The following is a 16071-nucleotide window of genomic DNA, read 5'->3' on the forward strand; positions in this document are numbered from 1 at the left end:
AATAAACCAGGAGCAGTAGGCTGTTGGTTAGGTGTTTGTTTACTAGTCACGTAAATTCTAATAACTAGTTACACTAATTCATCTTATTTTTTTCTCACTCATATTTTTTCTCACTTGCCCATAAAGGTTTTTTTTATGGAAAGATTTATAACACAAGATAAACACAGTTCACCTACAATGCCCCCCAGGATAAAAGAACAGAAAACATAAGTATTGGATGTTAGCGCTGAGATAAATACAGAGATGGTTAACCCTCAATTAGATTATCAGCCAATTATGACTCAATTAACGGAATTATTTGCACCCCAATTTAAGGAAATTAAAAAAGATCTAGCGGGTATTGCTACCAATATTATTGCCCTCTCATCTGAAGTAAGGCAATTTGCAAATAGACTGTCAGAAGCTGAGTAGAATATCAGAAGTAGAAGATCTTACTAATTCTCATGATATTCAAATACATGCACAAGAATCCCAAATTAACACATTACAAAATTGTCTGGAGGATATGGAGGATCGCTCCAGACGAAATAATTTGAGAATTGTAGGGCTACCGGAAATGGTGGAATACAATGATCTAATAAATTTCACGTCTATAATTTTACTCCAGGCCCTGGGATTCCAGCCTTCACAACTCCCATTAATAGTGGAGAGAGCTCATAGGATAGGCCCCCCTAAAACCAATAATAATGGCTCAATTAGGAACAGAACCTGCATAGTAAAATATTTAAAATTTCAGGATAAGTTAGAAGTCTTAAGACTATATAAAAAGAATGAGTCCTTTATGATAGCCAACAATAAATTGCTGTTATTTCAGGACTTTTCCACTGAAACCTCAAACAAGAGGAAATTAATGGCCCCGTTTTGTACACAATTCATTAAGAAAGGTTTCAGAGCAAGGTTAATTTATCCAGCTAAGATTGTAATAGAACTGCAGGACAAGAGAATTACTCTTAATAATGTTGAGGAAGCTCAGGAGTTTGCATCTAGCAAACAAGATATACATAGGCAGTGATAGGTGTAAGGCTCTCAATCTGGTTACGTTACGAGAATGTATACTTGTGTAGAATTCTTTAGGTATTCAAAAAAAAAAAAGCCGTACTAAATGTCAACTGGCGCCTCCATTTAAAAAAAGATAGTAGTTGGTACTATGCACCACCTGCGCAGTTAGGTGTTTTTAATCCTTTTTCTTTTCATGCCTTTTTTTTTTTCTTCTCTTTTTTTCCTCGTCCTCCCGCTCTTCCTCCCTCGGGCCCTCTCCCCCAGGCAAATTATGTCTAATATTTTTAAATCTTAAAACATAATGGGCTTATTTAAAAATCTCAAGGTCCTTTCCTGGAACGTAGGTGGTATCACCTCGCCGATGAAACGTAAGCTAATTATAAAATCTTTAGCTAGTCACCACCCAGACGTAGTCTTTTTACAGGAGACATCTAAAGGAAGCAGAACTCATGAAACTTAAATGGGTAGGAGAGGTATTGGCTACACCAGTTAATAGGAAAGCAGGAGTTGCTATTTTATTACATAAAAATTTGGCGTATAAGATCAAGAAGGTTGAACTGGACCCAGAGGCGAGATTTATTATTTTGCAAATAATGATAAAACAGAATTTATGCTTACCTGATAAATTACTTTCTCTTACGGTGTATCCAGTCCACGGATTCATCCTTACTTGTGGGATATTCTCAATCCCTACAGAAAGTGGCAAAGAGAGCACACAGCAAAGCTGTCCATATAGCTCCCCTCAGGCTCCGCCCCCCAGTCATTCGACCGACGGTTAGGAGAAAAAGGAGAACCATAGGGTGCAGTGGTGACTGTAGTTATTTTAAAAATTAAATTTGAACCTGACTTAATTGTCAGGGCGGGCCGTGGACTGGATACACCGTAAGAGAAAGTAATTCATCAGGTAAGCATAAATTCTGTTTTCTCTTACTTGGTGTATCCAGTCCACGGATTCATCCTTACTTGTGGGATACCAATACCAAAGCTTTAGGACACGGATGAAGGGAGGGAACAAGTCAGGTCACCTAAACGGAAGGCATCACTGCTTGCAAAACGTTTCTCCCAAAAAAAGCCTCCGAAGAAGCAAAAGTATCGAATTTGTAAAATTTGGCAAATGTATGCAGTGAAGACCAAGTCGCTGCCTTACAAATCTGTTCAACAGAAGCCTCATTCTTGAAAGCCCATGTGGAAGCCACAGCTCTGGTGGAATGAGCTGTAATTCGTTCAGGAGGCTGCTGTCCAGCAGTCTCATAAGCCAATCGGATGATGCTTTTCAGCCAGAAGGAAAGAGGTAGCAGTCGCTTTCTGACCTCTCCTCTTACCAGAATAGACAACAAACAAGGATGACGTTTGTCTGAAATCTTTAGTTGCTTTTAAATAGAATTTTAAAGCACGAACAACGTCAAGATTGTGTAAAAGTCGTTCCTTCCTAGAACCTGGATTAGGACACAGAGAAGGAACAATGATTTCCTGGTTAATATTCTTATTAGAAACCACTTTTGGAAGAAAACCAGGTTTGGTACGCAAAACAACCTTATCTGCATGGAACACCAGATAGGGTGAATTACACTGCAAAGCAGACAATTCAGAAACTCTTCGAGCAGAAGAAATGGCTACCAAAAACAAAACTTTCCATGATAATAACTTAATATCTATGGAATGCAAAGGTTCAAACGGAACCCCTTGAAGAACTGAAAGAACTAAATTTAGACTCCATGGAGGAGCCACAGGCTTGTAAACAGGCTTGATTCTAACTAGGGCCTGTGCAAACACCTGAACGTCTGGTACGGCTGCCAGACGCTTATGTAACAGGACAGAGCAGATATCTGTCCCTTTAAGGAACTAGCTGACAGACCTTTCTCCAATCCTTCTTGGAGAAAGGACAATATCCTTGGAATCCTAACCATACTCCACGAGTAACCCTTGGATTCACACCAACAAAGATATTTCCGCCATATCTTATGGTAAATTTTCCTGGTGACAGGCTTTCTGGCCTGTATCAGAGTGTCTATAACTGATTCAGAGAAACCACGCTTAGCTAGAATTAAGCGTTCAATCTCCAAGCAGTCAGTTGCAGAGAAACTAGATTTGGATGCTTGAAAGGACCTTGAATTAGAAGATCCTGCCTCGATGGCAGTTTCCATGGTGGGACCGATGACATGTCCACTAGGTCTGCATACCAAGTCCTGCGTGGCCACGCAGGCGCTATCAGAATTACCGAAGCCTTCTTCTGTTTGATTCTGGCTACTAGCCGAGGGAGAAGAGGAAACGGTGGAAAGACATAAGCTAGACTGAATGACCAAGGCGCTACTAAAGCATCTATCAATGCCGCCTTGGGATCCCTGGACCTGGATCCGAAAAGGGGAAGTTTGGTGTTCTGACGGGACGCCATCAGATCCAACTCTGGAATGCCCCATAGCTGGGTCAGCTGAGCAAAAACCTCCGGGTGGAGTTCCCACTCCCCTGGATGAAAAGTCTGACGACTCAGAAAATCCGCCTCCAAGTTGTCTACCCCTGGGATGTGAATTGCAGATAGATGGCAGGAGTGATCCTCCGCCCATTTAATGATCTTAGATACTTCCTTCATCGCTAGGGAACTCTTTGTTCTTCCCTGATGATTGATGTACGCTACAGTCGTGATGTTGTCCGACTGAAATCTGATGAATGTGGCCTCCGCTAGTTGAGGCCACGCCTGGAGCGTATTGAATATCGCTCTCAGCTCCAAAATGTTTATCGGGAGAAGAGATTCTTCCCGAGACCATAGACCCTGAGCCTTCAGAGAGTTCCAGACCGCACCCCAGCCTAACAGACTGGCATCGGTCGTGACAATGATCCACTCCGGTCTGCGGAAACTCATTCCCTGAGACAGGTGATCTTGAGACAACCACCAGAGAAGAGAGTCTCTGGTTTTCTGGTCCATTTGTATTTGAGGAGACAAATCTGCGTAATCCCCATTCCACTGTTTGAGCATGCACAGTTGCAGTGGTCTGAGATGAATTCGGGCAAAAGGGACTACGTCCATTGCCGCAACCATTAAACCAATTACCTCCATGCACTGAGCCACAGAAGGCCGAGGAATGTAATGAAGAACTCGGCAAGTATTCAACAGTTTTGACTTCCTGACCTCTGTCAGAAAGATTTTCATTTCTACCGAGTCTTTTAGTGTTCCCAGGAAGGGAACCCTTGTGAGCGGGGACAGAGAACTTTTTCCTTTAGGGTTATTTGTAGAAGAAAAATAAGCCTCCCTGAAGTCCTCCTGCACTCTCAGGACTCTACACGTGAAGCTGCATGAAGCTGTCTTGCAAATCAACTGCGCAACTGAGGCGCGAAAATGAGGCCCCCTCCCTCTTCATTCCAGAGTTATGGGGCCTTCCTGAGTCAGATTAGGTGTCTTACAATATGCCAGGCGTAATAAAAACCCCAAAAGTGTTTCCAACGTCTAAAACGCTTGAACAAATATAAAATTACACTAATAAAGTAATCAATTTAGCCCATCACAGTGTCTACCAGTATTTAAGCCCTTAACTGAAGCCATCCTTCTATACTGCGTCTCAGAAAATGGCTTACCTTCCCTCATGGGATTTCTGTCAGTCTTCTAGCATTACCAGGTCTTGTTAGAAAAAAATGACTGAGCATACCTTAAGCAGTTAAGCCTGCAAACTGTTCCCCCCAACTGAAGTTCTCCGGTACTCAACAGTCCTGCGTGGGAACAGCAATGGATTTTAGTTACAACATGCTAAAATCTTTTTCCTCTCAGCAGAAATCTTCATCACTTTCTGCCTCAGAGTAAATAGTACAAACCGGCACTATTTTAAAATAAACTCTTGATTGAAGAAATAAAAACTACAAATCTAACACCACAAACTCTTTACCCTCCTGTGGAGATGCTACTTGTTAGAGCGGCAAAGAGAATGACTGGGGGGGGGGCGGAGCCTGAGGGGAGCTATATGGACAGCTTTGCCACTTCCTGTAATGATTGAGAATATCCCACAAGTAAGCATGAATCCGTGGACTGGATACACCAAGTAAGAGAAATAATGTTAATTTTGTGTTATGCAATATTTATGGGCCAAATCTTCATATGCCAATGTTTTGGCAGAATATTAAAGTCAAACTGTTCCCATTTGTCTCACAAAATTTGATCCTAGGCGGGGACTTTAATATTGCCATAACACCTGAACTAGGAATATAATAAACGTGCAAAGTGTTGCAAACAACTGTCAAACTTAAGCTCATAGATATTTGGCATATGGAAAATCCAGATGCTAGAGTTTTTTCATGTGAGTCAAAAGTACAATGCACGTTTTCAAGAATTGACATGTTTTTAATCTCAGAATCTCTCTCTATTTTAAAAGCTAAGCCAGAGATCGCAGACATAATTATTTCAGATCATGCCATTATATCTTTAGCTTTCCCCTCTCTAGCTAGTCCAAAAGATAGAAATCAAAATTTTGTCTTCCCACGCTTCTGGTTAAACAACCCAAGATTTAATGTCTGGTTAAAACAAAAGTGGAGAGATTTTGTTACCGTTAATATTTCGCATATTAATAAGATAGAAGTATTTTGGGAAACCTCAAAAGCAGTCTTAAGAGGGGAAAATCAGATCATATTTGAACGAGTGGAATGAGAAAAGTTGGTTGAAATTCAGCTCGCAAATCATGTCAAGAACGCTTTTAAAAGATATTATAATCAAAAATCTGAGTTTAATTGGGGAAAATATTGTGAAGCCAGAAATAATCACGATGTATATCTTAAAAAGAAATCTTACATGGAAGACCTTTTATTGAATTTAAAGTTTAAGGGATTTTATGGCATATCAGCTAAACACTTGGCCCATCTAACAAAAAATAGAAAAAGTAAAAATTATATTACAGCAGTTAAGGCAGGGGGGGATAGATTCACCGATTCGGAAAATATCAGGAAGGTATTTCACAGCTTCTATCAAAAACTCTATAATCAAACTGATGTGAATTGTACAAACTTAGATAGTTTCCTCTCTAAGATATCGCTCCCACGGATCTCTAAAGAATCATCATTAGAGTTAAATGCTCCTATCACCGGAAAAGAAATCAATAAAGCGATTGAGAGAATAAAATTAAATAAAGCAGCAGGGCCTGATTTCTTACCAGCGGAATTTTATAAAATATTATCTCAAGAAATTAACTATACCCTGGTAAGACTTTATAATGAATATTTTTCTCAAAACAATACTATGTCTAATTTTTTCACTGCCACAAATATAACTTTAATACCAAAGAAAGATAAAAATTTAGAGAACCCAGCATCGTATAGACCAATCTCAGTCCTCAACGTAGATTATAAAATTTTGACGTCAATTGCTGCAACAAGATTGGCAAAAGGATTAGAAGAAATCATTAACCCGGATCAGACTGGGTTCATGCAAGGAAGGAATTTGTCTAAAAACATTCGTAAGGCAGTTATGTTATTGGATTATATGTGGAATAGGGATAAAAAAAAAAGTAGGAATATACTCAGATTTAGCGCTTCTCACTGTGGATGCTGAGAAAGCCTTCGATTCCATCACATGGCATTATTTATTCCGAGTCTTAGAGCAATTCGAGTTCCAGGAGCAATTTGTACATTTGGTGCATAAAATAGATAGGAATCCAGTATCATATTTACTGGTTAATGGTAGTTTTTCTCCTAAAATTACAATGGGAAGAGGCACGAGGCAAGGATGTCCATTGTCTCCCCTGCTTTTCAACATTGCGTTAGAACCCTTGGCTATATGCTTAAGAGATATTCTGAATGGAATTTCAATAGGATCAGAAAAATTGAAAATCCGGTTATATGCAGATGATCTATTATGCTTAGATAAAACAGCATACCATATCCCCCTAATTTTTAAGATTTTTTCTGACTTTGGATCCTTTTCTGGGTATAAAATCAATTTTGGGAAAAGTGAAGTGATGTGGATGGTAAAATCGAGGGTTAGTTGTTCAACCCACCCTTTTAAAACGGTAGACCATTTTAAGTATCTTGGTATAATATTACACAGGAACCCAAAAAATTGTATAATTTGAACTTCTGTCCGCTATTACAGAAAATTAAGAATAATCTTGAATTATGGGCTTCCTTTCCGTTATCAGCTCGGGTGAATTTAATCAAAAGCTATTGTGTTCCCGCAAATTTTGTATCCATTTCAAAATTTACCTTTGTTCTTTTCGATTAAGGACCTGAGGAGATTAGAGCAGTATCAAACTAATTTTCTGTGGGGGAATAAGAAGCCTCGTATATCTTTGAGCAGGTTGATGCAAAAAAAAAAATCTCTTGCAGGATTAGCCCTTCCGAATATAAGATTATATAATATTGCCACGTTAGTGAAGTTTGCGCTTGATTGGATAACTGACTCCAACAATTTTGTAACTATTGAACTTGAAAAGCAATGTATAGTTCCTTACTCACTAAAGGCTATCCTACATGGGGAAATTAAAGACCTGCCTCTTAAAGTCTCATAATTATGTTCCTTTAAAAACCATAATAGCCTGGCAGAAATTTTGTAAGATTTTGGAAGTGAACCCGCATTTTTCTAAATTTTTACCCATACGAGTTAACCCAGAATTCCTCCCAGGTATTCAGCATAAGGTATTTAAACAATGGGAGGAGAATGGCTTGGAATTTGTAGCGCAGGTATTGGGTAACAATCAGCAAATTCAGTCAGCAGAGTCGCTTTTTCATCAGTTCAATCTATCAAGGAATAATCTGTATGCCTACTTTCAAATCCGCCATTTAGTAACAAGTTGTCCTAGTGTTAGGGACTGTGTCACAAATTGGACTGAGATTAATAGATGTATAGATAATTTTAAGAGTGGGAACACTTCCATATCACTGTTATATGAGGTGATGCTAGATAAAAAAGGTATATTATCGTTTGAAAAAATAACTAAAAGGTGGGAAGGCTCGTTTTTCGCAGTAGACATGGACACGATTAGAGTTTTCTTCTAGCGAATAAATGCATAATTGCGGTAGGGTGGAAGGAGTCTCATTTCAAACTTTTAAATAATTATTACTTCCCTCCGTCAAGGATGGCGTATTGTTATCCTTCACAGGCATTTGTGTGCCCTAGATGCTCATATCATAATGCGAATTTGCTGCATATGTTATGGCACTGCCCCAAAATAAGGCAATTTTGGCAAAAATTCAATATTGTGTTAACCAGTTATTTGACATAAATATTCAATTCTCGCCTGATTTGGATTTTTTTTTAAACTGGATTCCCAGATTAAAGCCAGTATTTTAAATTTGCTTATAACTATTGTTCTTACAGCTAGATCTCTTATTTTTAAAAATTGGCGTTCACATAAGGCTCCGCCACTTACTATGTTTCTTAAAGAGATTCAGGCACAAATTATTTTTTAATCATTCTATACACAATATACTTCTGAAAAACAAATCTGTGAATTTATCCACACATGGCTCCCAGTTATCAAATCGTACTCATTAACAATCCAAAGAAGTATCTTAGCGCCTTTCTTAAGCTTGCATTGTTTTGCGGATTTGGTCTTACATGGTGTGTTTCCTCCGCTCTGGGTATCTAATTTCAGGGAGGTCGAGTAGGTTTGGGAGGGGGGCCTCAAGCCTGCTTGGGGGCGAGGGGGAAGAGGTGAGTGTGGCCCCTTTCCTTTTTTTTTTCTCCTTCTGTTCTCGTTATGATTAGTGAGCAGGGGGAGAGATGAGGTAGAATAAGTTCTAGGAGTATTATAGTGTATTAACACTGGTTATCAGAGGAATGTAACTCTTAAATGTGTAAATAATGCGTGTTGCTTTTCCTTTTCACGTTAACGGTATTATTCAAGGTAATTGTTCCCGTGTCATTAGTTATTTTATAGAGATTAGGCTATCGGACTATCCGGATAGTTTAAATAAGCTCAAAGATTAGCTGCCTGTATTAATATGGATTTATAGATGAATATAACTGATAATGTGTAAAGGACTGTTAGATATTGTGAATGATTTCGTGCAAGGTACATGTACTTTTCGTTACTATCTACTTGCTGAATTCACATTGTTGCATCTATTTGATTTGTTAAGATGAATTAACCCTAACCTTAATAACCTGTCCCTCTGATGTAGACCAGAGTGAGGCGATAATTTAAGTGCAAATGATTTATGTTGTTTAGTGATACTGTTAATGTTAAGACTCAAGGTATATGTGCGCGTTTAATAGTGTGTTATTTTTTTGTTTTGTTTTTTTTGTTTTATTTTATCCTTTTGTTCTGTTTTTCATTTTTATGAACCATAAGAAAAAAAAAATAAAGAAATGTAAAAAAACGAAGGAAACCTAACTTAGTACGAAGAACCGCCTTGTCGGCATGAAAAAATAAGGGGAATCACATTGCAGAGCTGAGAGTTTGAAACTCTTCGAGCAGAAGAGAAAGCAACAAGAAACAGAACCTTCCAAGATAAACTTAATGTCTACGTAAGGCAACGGCTCAAACGGATCCAGCTATAAAACTAACAAAGTTAAGGCTCCAAGGAGGAACAACAGTCTTAAAGGGACACTGAACCCAAATTTTTTCTTTTGTGATTCAGACAGAGCATGCAATTTTAAGCAACTTTCTAATTTACTCCAATTAATTTTTCTTCATTCTCTTGCTATCTTTATTTGATAAAGGCATCTAAGCTAAGGAGCCAGCAAATTTTTGGTTCAAGCCCATTGACAGCACTTGTTTATTGGTGCTGTCCTATCAGCAAGGACAACCCAAGTTGTTCACCAAAAATGGGCCGGCATCTAAACTTACATTCTTGCAATTCAAATAAACATACCAAGAGAATGAAGAAAATTTGATAATAGGAGTAAATTAGAAAGTTGCTTAAAATTGCATGCTCTATCTGAATCCCAAAAGAAAAAAAATTGGGTTTAGTGTCCTTTAAAGACAGGCTTAATTTTGACCAAGGTCTGACAAAAAGATTGCACATCTGCCAAATGTTTATGTAGTAAAACTGATAAAGCAGAAATCTGACCCTTAAGGGTACTGACTGACAACCCCTTTTCCAGGCCTACCTGAAAAGATAAAATTCTAGGAATTCTAATTCTACTAGAAGAGTAGCCCTTGGATTCACACCAATAAAGATATTTACGCCATATTTTATGGTAAATCTTTCTAGCAACAGGCTTGCAAGCCTGAATCATGGTCTCAATTACAGACTCAGAAAAACCACACTTAGACAGAATTAAGCATTCAATCTCCAAGCAGTCAGCTTCAGAGAAACAAGATTTGGATTAAGGAAGGGACCCTGAATCAGGAGGTCCTTCCTCAGAGGTAGTCTCCAAGGTGGGAGAGATGACATCTCCACTAGGTCTGCAAACCAGATCCTGTGAGGCCACGCAGGGGCTATTAGAATCACAGACGCCCCCTCTCTTGTTTGATACAAGCAATGACCCGTGGAAGGAGAGCAAACAGGTATGCCAACCTGAAAACACAAGGAACCGCCAGAGCATCTATCAGAACAGCCTGCGGATCTCTTGACCTTAAAACGTACCTTGGAAGCTTGGCCTTCTGACAGGACGCCATCAGATCCAACTCCGGCACCCCCCATTTGAGGACTAAGATGGAAAACGCCTCCGGATGGAGTTCCCACTCCCCAGGATGAAAAATCTGTCTGCTCAGAAAATCCACTTCCCAGTTGTCTACTCCTAGAATGTGGATGGCAGACAGCAATTGTGGGTCTCTACCCACTGAAGAACACTACTCTTGTAGCAGGGAAAAGGGAGCTTTTTTCCCAGATTTTGCTTGATGAAAAGATGGAGCCTGAACCAATATGTCATCCAAGTAGGGTGCCACTTCCAAAAGAGCCCCCAGAACCTTTGAAAAAATTCTGGGAGCCATTGCTAGACCAAATGGAAGGGCCACAAACTGGAAAGGTTTGTCCAGAAAGGCAAATCTCAGGAATCTGATGTTCCCTGTGAATAGGAACATGAAGATACGCATCCTTTAGGTCTATGGTTGTCATGAACTGACCCCTCTTGTACTAAAGGAAGAATGGAGCCTATAGTTTTCATCGTGAAGAATGGAACTTTGAGAAACTTGTTTAGACACTTCAAGTCTAGAATGGAACGGTAAGTTCCCTCTTTTTTGGGAACCACAAATATGTTGGAGTAGAACTCGAAACCCTGTTCCAGCACTGGAACTATCACTCCCAGGGAGGAAAGATGTTTTATACATTTCAAGTACGCCTCTCTTTATCTGGTCAAAAGATTATCTTGAGAGATGGTATCTGCCTCTTGGAGGAAAAATCTTGAATATCCAATTTGTAGCCCTGGGATACTATGTCCACAGTCCAGGGATCTAGGAAATCTTATATCCAGGCTTGAGTGAACTGAGAAAGTCTGCCCCCCACCTAATCCGATCCCGTATCGGTGGCAAACCCTACATGCCGATTTGGAATCAGCTGCGGGTTTCTTTGATTGTTTCCCCGTATTCCAAGGCTGATTGGGTTTCCAAGAAGACTTGAATTGTTCCTGCTTGGAAGAAGAGGAATGCTTTCCTCTGAAGTTACGAAAGGAACAGAAATTACTCTGACGTCCTTTAGGCCTATTCTTATTGAGGTAGAAAAGCCCCTTTTCCACCTGTAATAGAGATCATTTCTGCCAAACCGGGTCCAAACAAGGTTTTGCCCTTGTAAGGAATTGCCAGAAGCTTGACTTTAGAGGAAACGTCCGCAGACCAGGATTTCAACCATAACGCCCTGCTGGCTAGGACAGCGAAAACAAATTATGTCTTACCAGATAATTTCCTTTCCTTCGATACAGGGAGAGTCCACAGCTGCATTAATTACTTGTGGGAATATAGAACCTGGTCACCAGGAGGAGGCAAAGACACCCCAGCCAAAAGCTTAAATACCACCCCCGCTTCCCTCATCCCCCAGTCATTCTGCCGAGGAAATAAGGAGCAATAGGAGAAATATCAGGGTGAAAAAGGTGCCAGAAGAAAAACTTAAATTTAGGGCCGCACACCGGAGAGCACAGGAGGGAGCTGTGGACTCTCCCTGTATTTAGAAGGAAAACATAAATTATGACTTACCAGATAATTTCCTTTTCTTCGATACAGGCAAAGTCATAATTTATGTTTTCCTTCTAAATACAGGGAGAGTCGACAGCTGCATTCAATATTTGTGGGAAATTATACCCAAACTAGAGGACACTGAATGCTAAAGGGAGAGTACAAATAAAAGGCAGCCCAACCTGAGGGCACCACAGCCTGTACAAAAAACAAACAAAAAAAAAACAACCCCAAAGGCTTCCTTGACAGAAAAAAAAAAACAAAGGAAATTTATGCTTACCTTATAAATTTATTTCTTTTACGATATATGACGAGTCCACGGATTTCATCCTTACTGGTCAGCAGGAGGAGGCAAAGAGCTCCACAGCAGAGCTGTATATATAGCTCCTCCATTCCCTCCCACTCCAGTCATTCGACCGAAGTTAGGAAGAGAAAGGAAAATCCAAGGAGCAGAGGTGACTGAAGTTTAACAAAAATAAAGAGCTGTCTTAGAAAATTACAGGGTGGGCGGTGGACTCATATCGTAAAAGAAAGAAATTTATCAGGTAAGCATAAATTTCCTTTTCTTTTACAAGAGATATGACGAGTCCACGGATTTCATCCTTACTTATGGGATACAATACCAAAGCTACAAGACACGGATGAAAGGGAGGGACAAGACAGGAACCTAAACGGAAGGCACCACTGCTTGAAGAACCTTTCTCCCAAAAACAGCCTCGGACGAAGCAAAAGTATAAAATTTGGAAAATTTGGAAAAAGTGTGAAGAGACTATCAAGTTGCAGCCTTGCAAATCTGTTCAACAGAAGCATAATTTTTAAATGCCCATGAGGAAGCCACAGCCCTAGTAGAATGAGCCGTAATTCTTTCAGGAGGCTGCTGTCCAGCAGTCTCATATGCAAAACGAATTATACTCTTCAGCCAAAAAGAAAGAGGTAGCCGTAGCTTTCTGGCCCCTATGTTTTCCAGAAAAAACAACAAATAATGAAGATGATTGACGAAAATCCTTAGTCGTCTGCAAGTAAAAGTTCAGGGCACGGACTACGTCCAAGTTATGTAATAGACGCTCCTTCTTAGAAGGTTTAGGACACAAGGAAGGAACAATTTCCTGATTAATATTCTTATTAGAAACAACCTTAAGAAGGAAACCAGGTTTGGTATGTAACACCACCTTATCAGAATGGAAAATGAGATAAGGAGAATCACATTGTAAAGCTGAAAGCTCAGAAACTCTTCGAGCAGACAAAATAGCCACCAAAAATAAAAAAACTTTCCAAGATAACAACTTAATATCTATGGAATGCATAGGTTCAAACGGAACCCCTTGAAGAACATTAAGAACGAAATTCAAGCTCCAAGGAGGAGCAATTGGTCTAAACACAGGACTGATTCTAGTCAAGGCCTGACAAAAAGATTGAACATCTGGAACATCTGCCAGACGTTTGTGAAGCAAAATAGACAAAGCAGAAATCTGTCCCTTTATGCTGACAACCCTGTCTCCAATCCTTCTTGGAGAAAAGATAAAATCCTGGGAATCCTAACCCTACTCCATGAGTAGCCCTTAGATTCGCACCAATAAAGATATTTACGCCATATCATATGGTAAATCTTTCTAGTAACAGGCTTACGTGCCTGAATCAAGGTATCAATAACCGAATCAGAGAACCCTCTCTTAGATAAAATCAAGCGTTCAATCTCCAAGCAGTCAGCTGCAGAGAAACTAGATTCGGATGATGGAAGGGTCCCTGAATGAGAAGGTCCTGCCTCAATGGAAGCTTCCACGGCGGCAGAGAGGACATGTTCACCAGATCGGCATACCAAGTCCTGCAAGGCCGCGCAGGAGCGATGAGAATCACTGAAGCCCTCTCCTGTTTGATCCGAGCAATTACCCGGGGAAGAAGAGCAAATGGAGGAAATATAAGCTTGGTTGAACGACCAAGGCACTGCCAAGGCATCTATCAGTTCGGCCTGAGGATCCCTAGACCTGGATCCGTATCTTGGGAGCTTGGTATTCTGACGAGACGCCATCAGATCCAATTCCGGTCTGCTCCACCGATGAAAAGTCTTTCTGCTCAAAAAATCTGCCTCCCAGTTGTCCACTCCTGGGATGTAGATTGCTGACAGATAACAAGAGTGAGCTTCCGCCCACCGAATTATCTTGGATACTTCTGTCATCGCCAAGGAACTCCTTGTACCTCCCTGATGATTGATGTAAGCAACAGTCATGATGTTGTCCGAGTGAAATCGGATGAATTTGGCCGAAGCCTGAAGTGCATTGAATATTGCTCTCAATTCCAGAATATTGATTGGAAGAAGAGACTCCGACCGAGTCCACACACCCTGAGCCTTCAGGGAATTCCAGACTGCACCCCATCCTAGTAGACTGGCGTCCGTTGTCACTATCACCCATGAGGGTCTGCGGAAGCACGTCCCCTGAGACAGATGATCCTGTGACAACCACCAAAGAAGAGAGTCTCTCGTCTCCTGATCCAGATCTATCTGAGGAGACAAATTTGCATAATCTCCATTCCACTGTCTGAGCATGCTCAGTTGTAGAGGTCTGAGATGAAAAGGAGCAAACTGAATGATGTCCATCGCCGCCACCATCAATCCAATTACCTCCATGCACTGAGCCACTGATGGTCGAGGATTGGACTGAAGGGCTCGGCATGTATTCAGAATCTTTAACTTTCTGACCTCCGTCAAGAAGATTTTCATGGTTCCCGAGTCTATTAGAGTTCCCAGGAAAGGAAACCTTGACTGAGGAATTAGTGAACTTTTTTCTATATTCACCTTCGACCCGTGAGTCCTTAGAAAGGACAGAACCATGTCTGTGTGAGACTTTGTCAGTTGATAAGATGACGCCTGGAACAGAATATCGTCTATATAAGGCGCCACTGCAATGCCCTGCGGTCTGAGAACCGCCAACAGAGACCCTAGAACCTTCGTGAATATTCTGGGTGCCGTAGCCAGCCAGAAAGGTAGAGCCACAAACTGAAAATGTTTGTCCAGGAAGGCAAACCTTAGAAACTGGTGATGATCTTGTGGATAGGAATATTAAGATATGCATCCTTTAAGTCCACGGTAGTCATATATTGACCCTCCTGGATCAATGGAAGAATTGTACGAATCGTCTCCATCTTGAAGGATGGTACTCTGAGAAACTTGTTTAGACTCTTGAGATCTAAAATGGGTCTGAACGTTCCCTCTTTTTTGGGAACCACGAAAAGGTTTGAGTAAAACCCCTGCCCCTGTATTGGAACGGGACAAATTACCCCCATAGTGGAGAGGTCTTTTACACAACGTAAGAACGCCTCTCTTTATCTGGTCTACAGACAATCGTGAAAACAGAATTTATGTTTACCTGATAAATTTCTTTCTCCAACGGTGTGTCCGGTCCACGGCGTCATCCTTACTTGTGGGATATTCTCTTCCCCAACAGGAAATGGCAAAGAGCCCAGCAAAGCTGGTCACATGATCCCTCCTAGGCTCCGCCTACCCCAGTCATTCGACCGACGTTAAGGAGGAATATTTGCATAGGAGAAACCATATGGTACCGTGGTGACTGTAGTTAAAGAAAATAAATTATCAGACCTGATTAAAAAACCAGGGCGGGCCGTGGACCGGACACACCGTTGGAGAAAGAAATTTATCAGGTAAACATAAATTCTGTTTTCTCCAACATAGGTGTGTCCGGTCCACGGCGTCATCCTTACTTGTGGGAACCAATACCAAAGCTTTAGGACACGGATGAAGGGAGGGAGCAAATCAGGTCACCTAAATGGAAGGCACCACGGCTTGCAAAACCTTTCTCCCAAAAATAGCCTCAGAAGAAGCAAAAGTATCAAACTTGTAAAATTTGGTAAAAGTGTGCAGTGAAGACCAAGTCGCTGCCCTACATATCTGATCAACAGAAGCCTCGTTCTTGAAGGCCCATGTGGAAGCCACAGCCCTAGTGGAATGAGCTGTGATTCTTTCGGGAGGCTGCCGTCCGGCAGTCTCGTAAGCCAATCTGATGATGCTTTTAATCCAAAAAGAGAGAGAGGTAGA

This window comes from Bombina bombina, chromosome 1, assembly GCF_027579735.1.
Source record: "Bombina bombina isolate aBomBom1 chromosome 1, aBomBom1.pri, whole genome shotgun sequence".
NCBI lineage: Eukaryota > Metazoa > Chordata > Amphibia > Anura > Bombinatoridae > Bombina > Bombina bombina.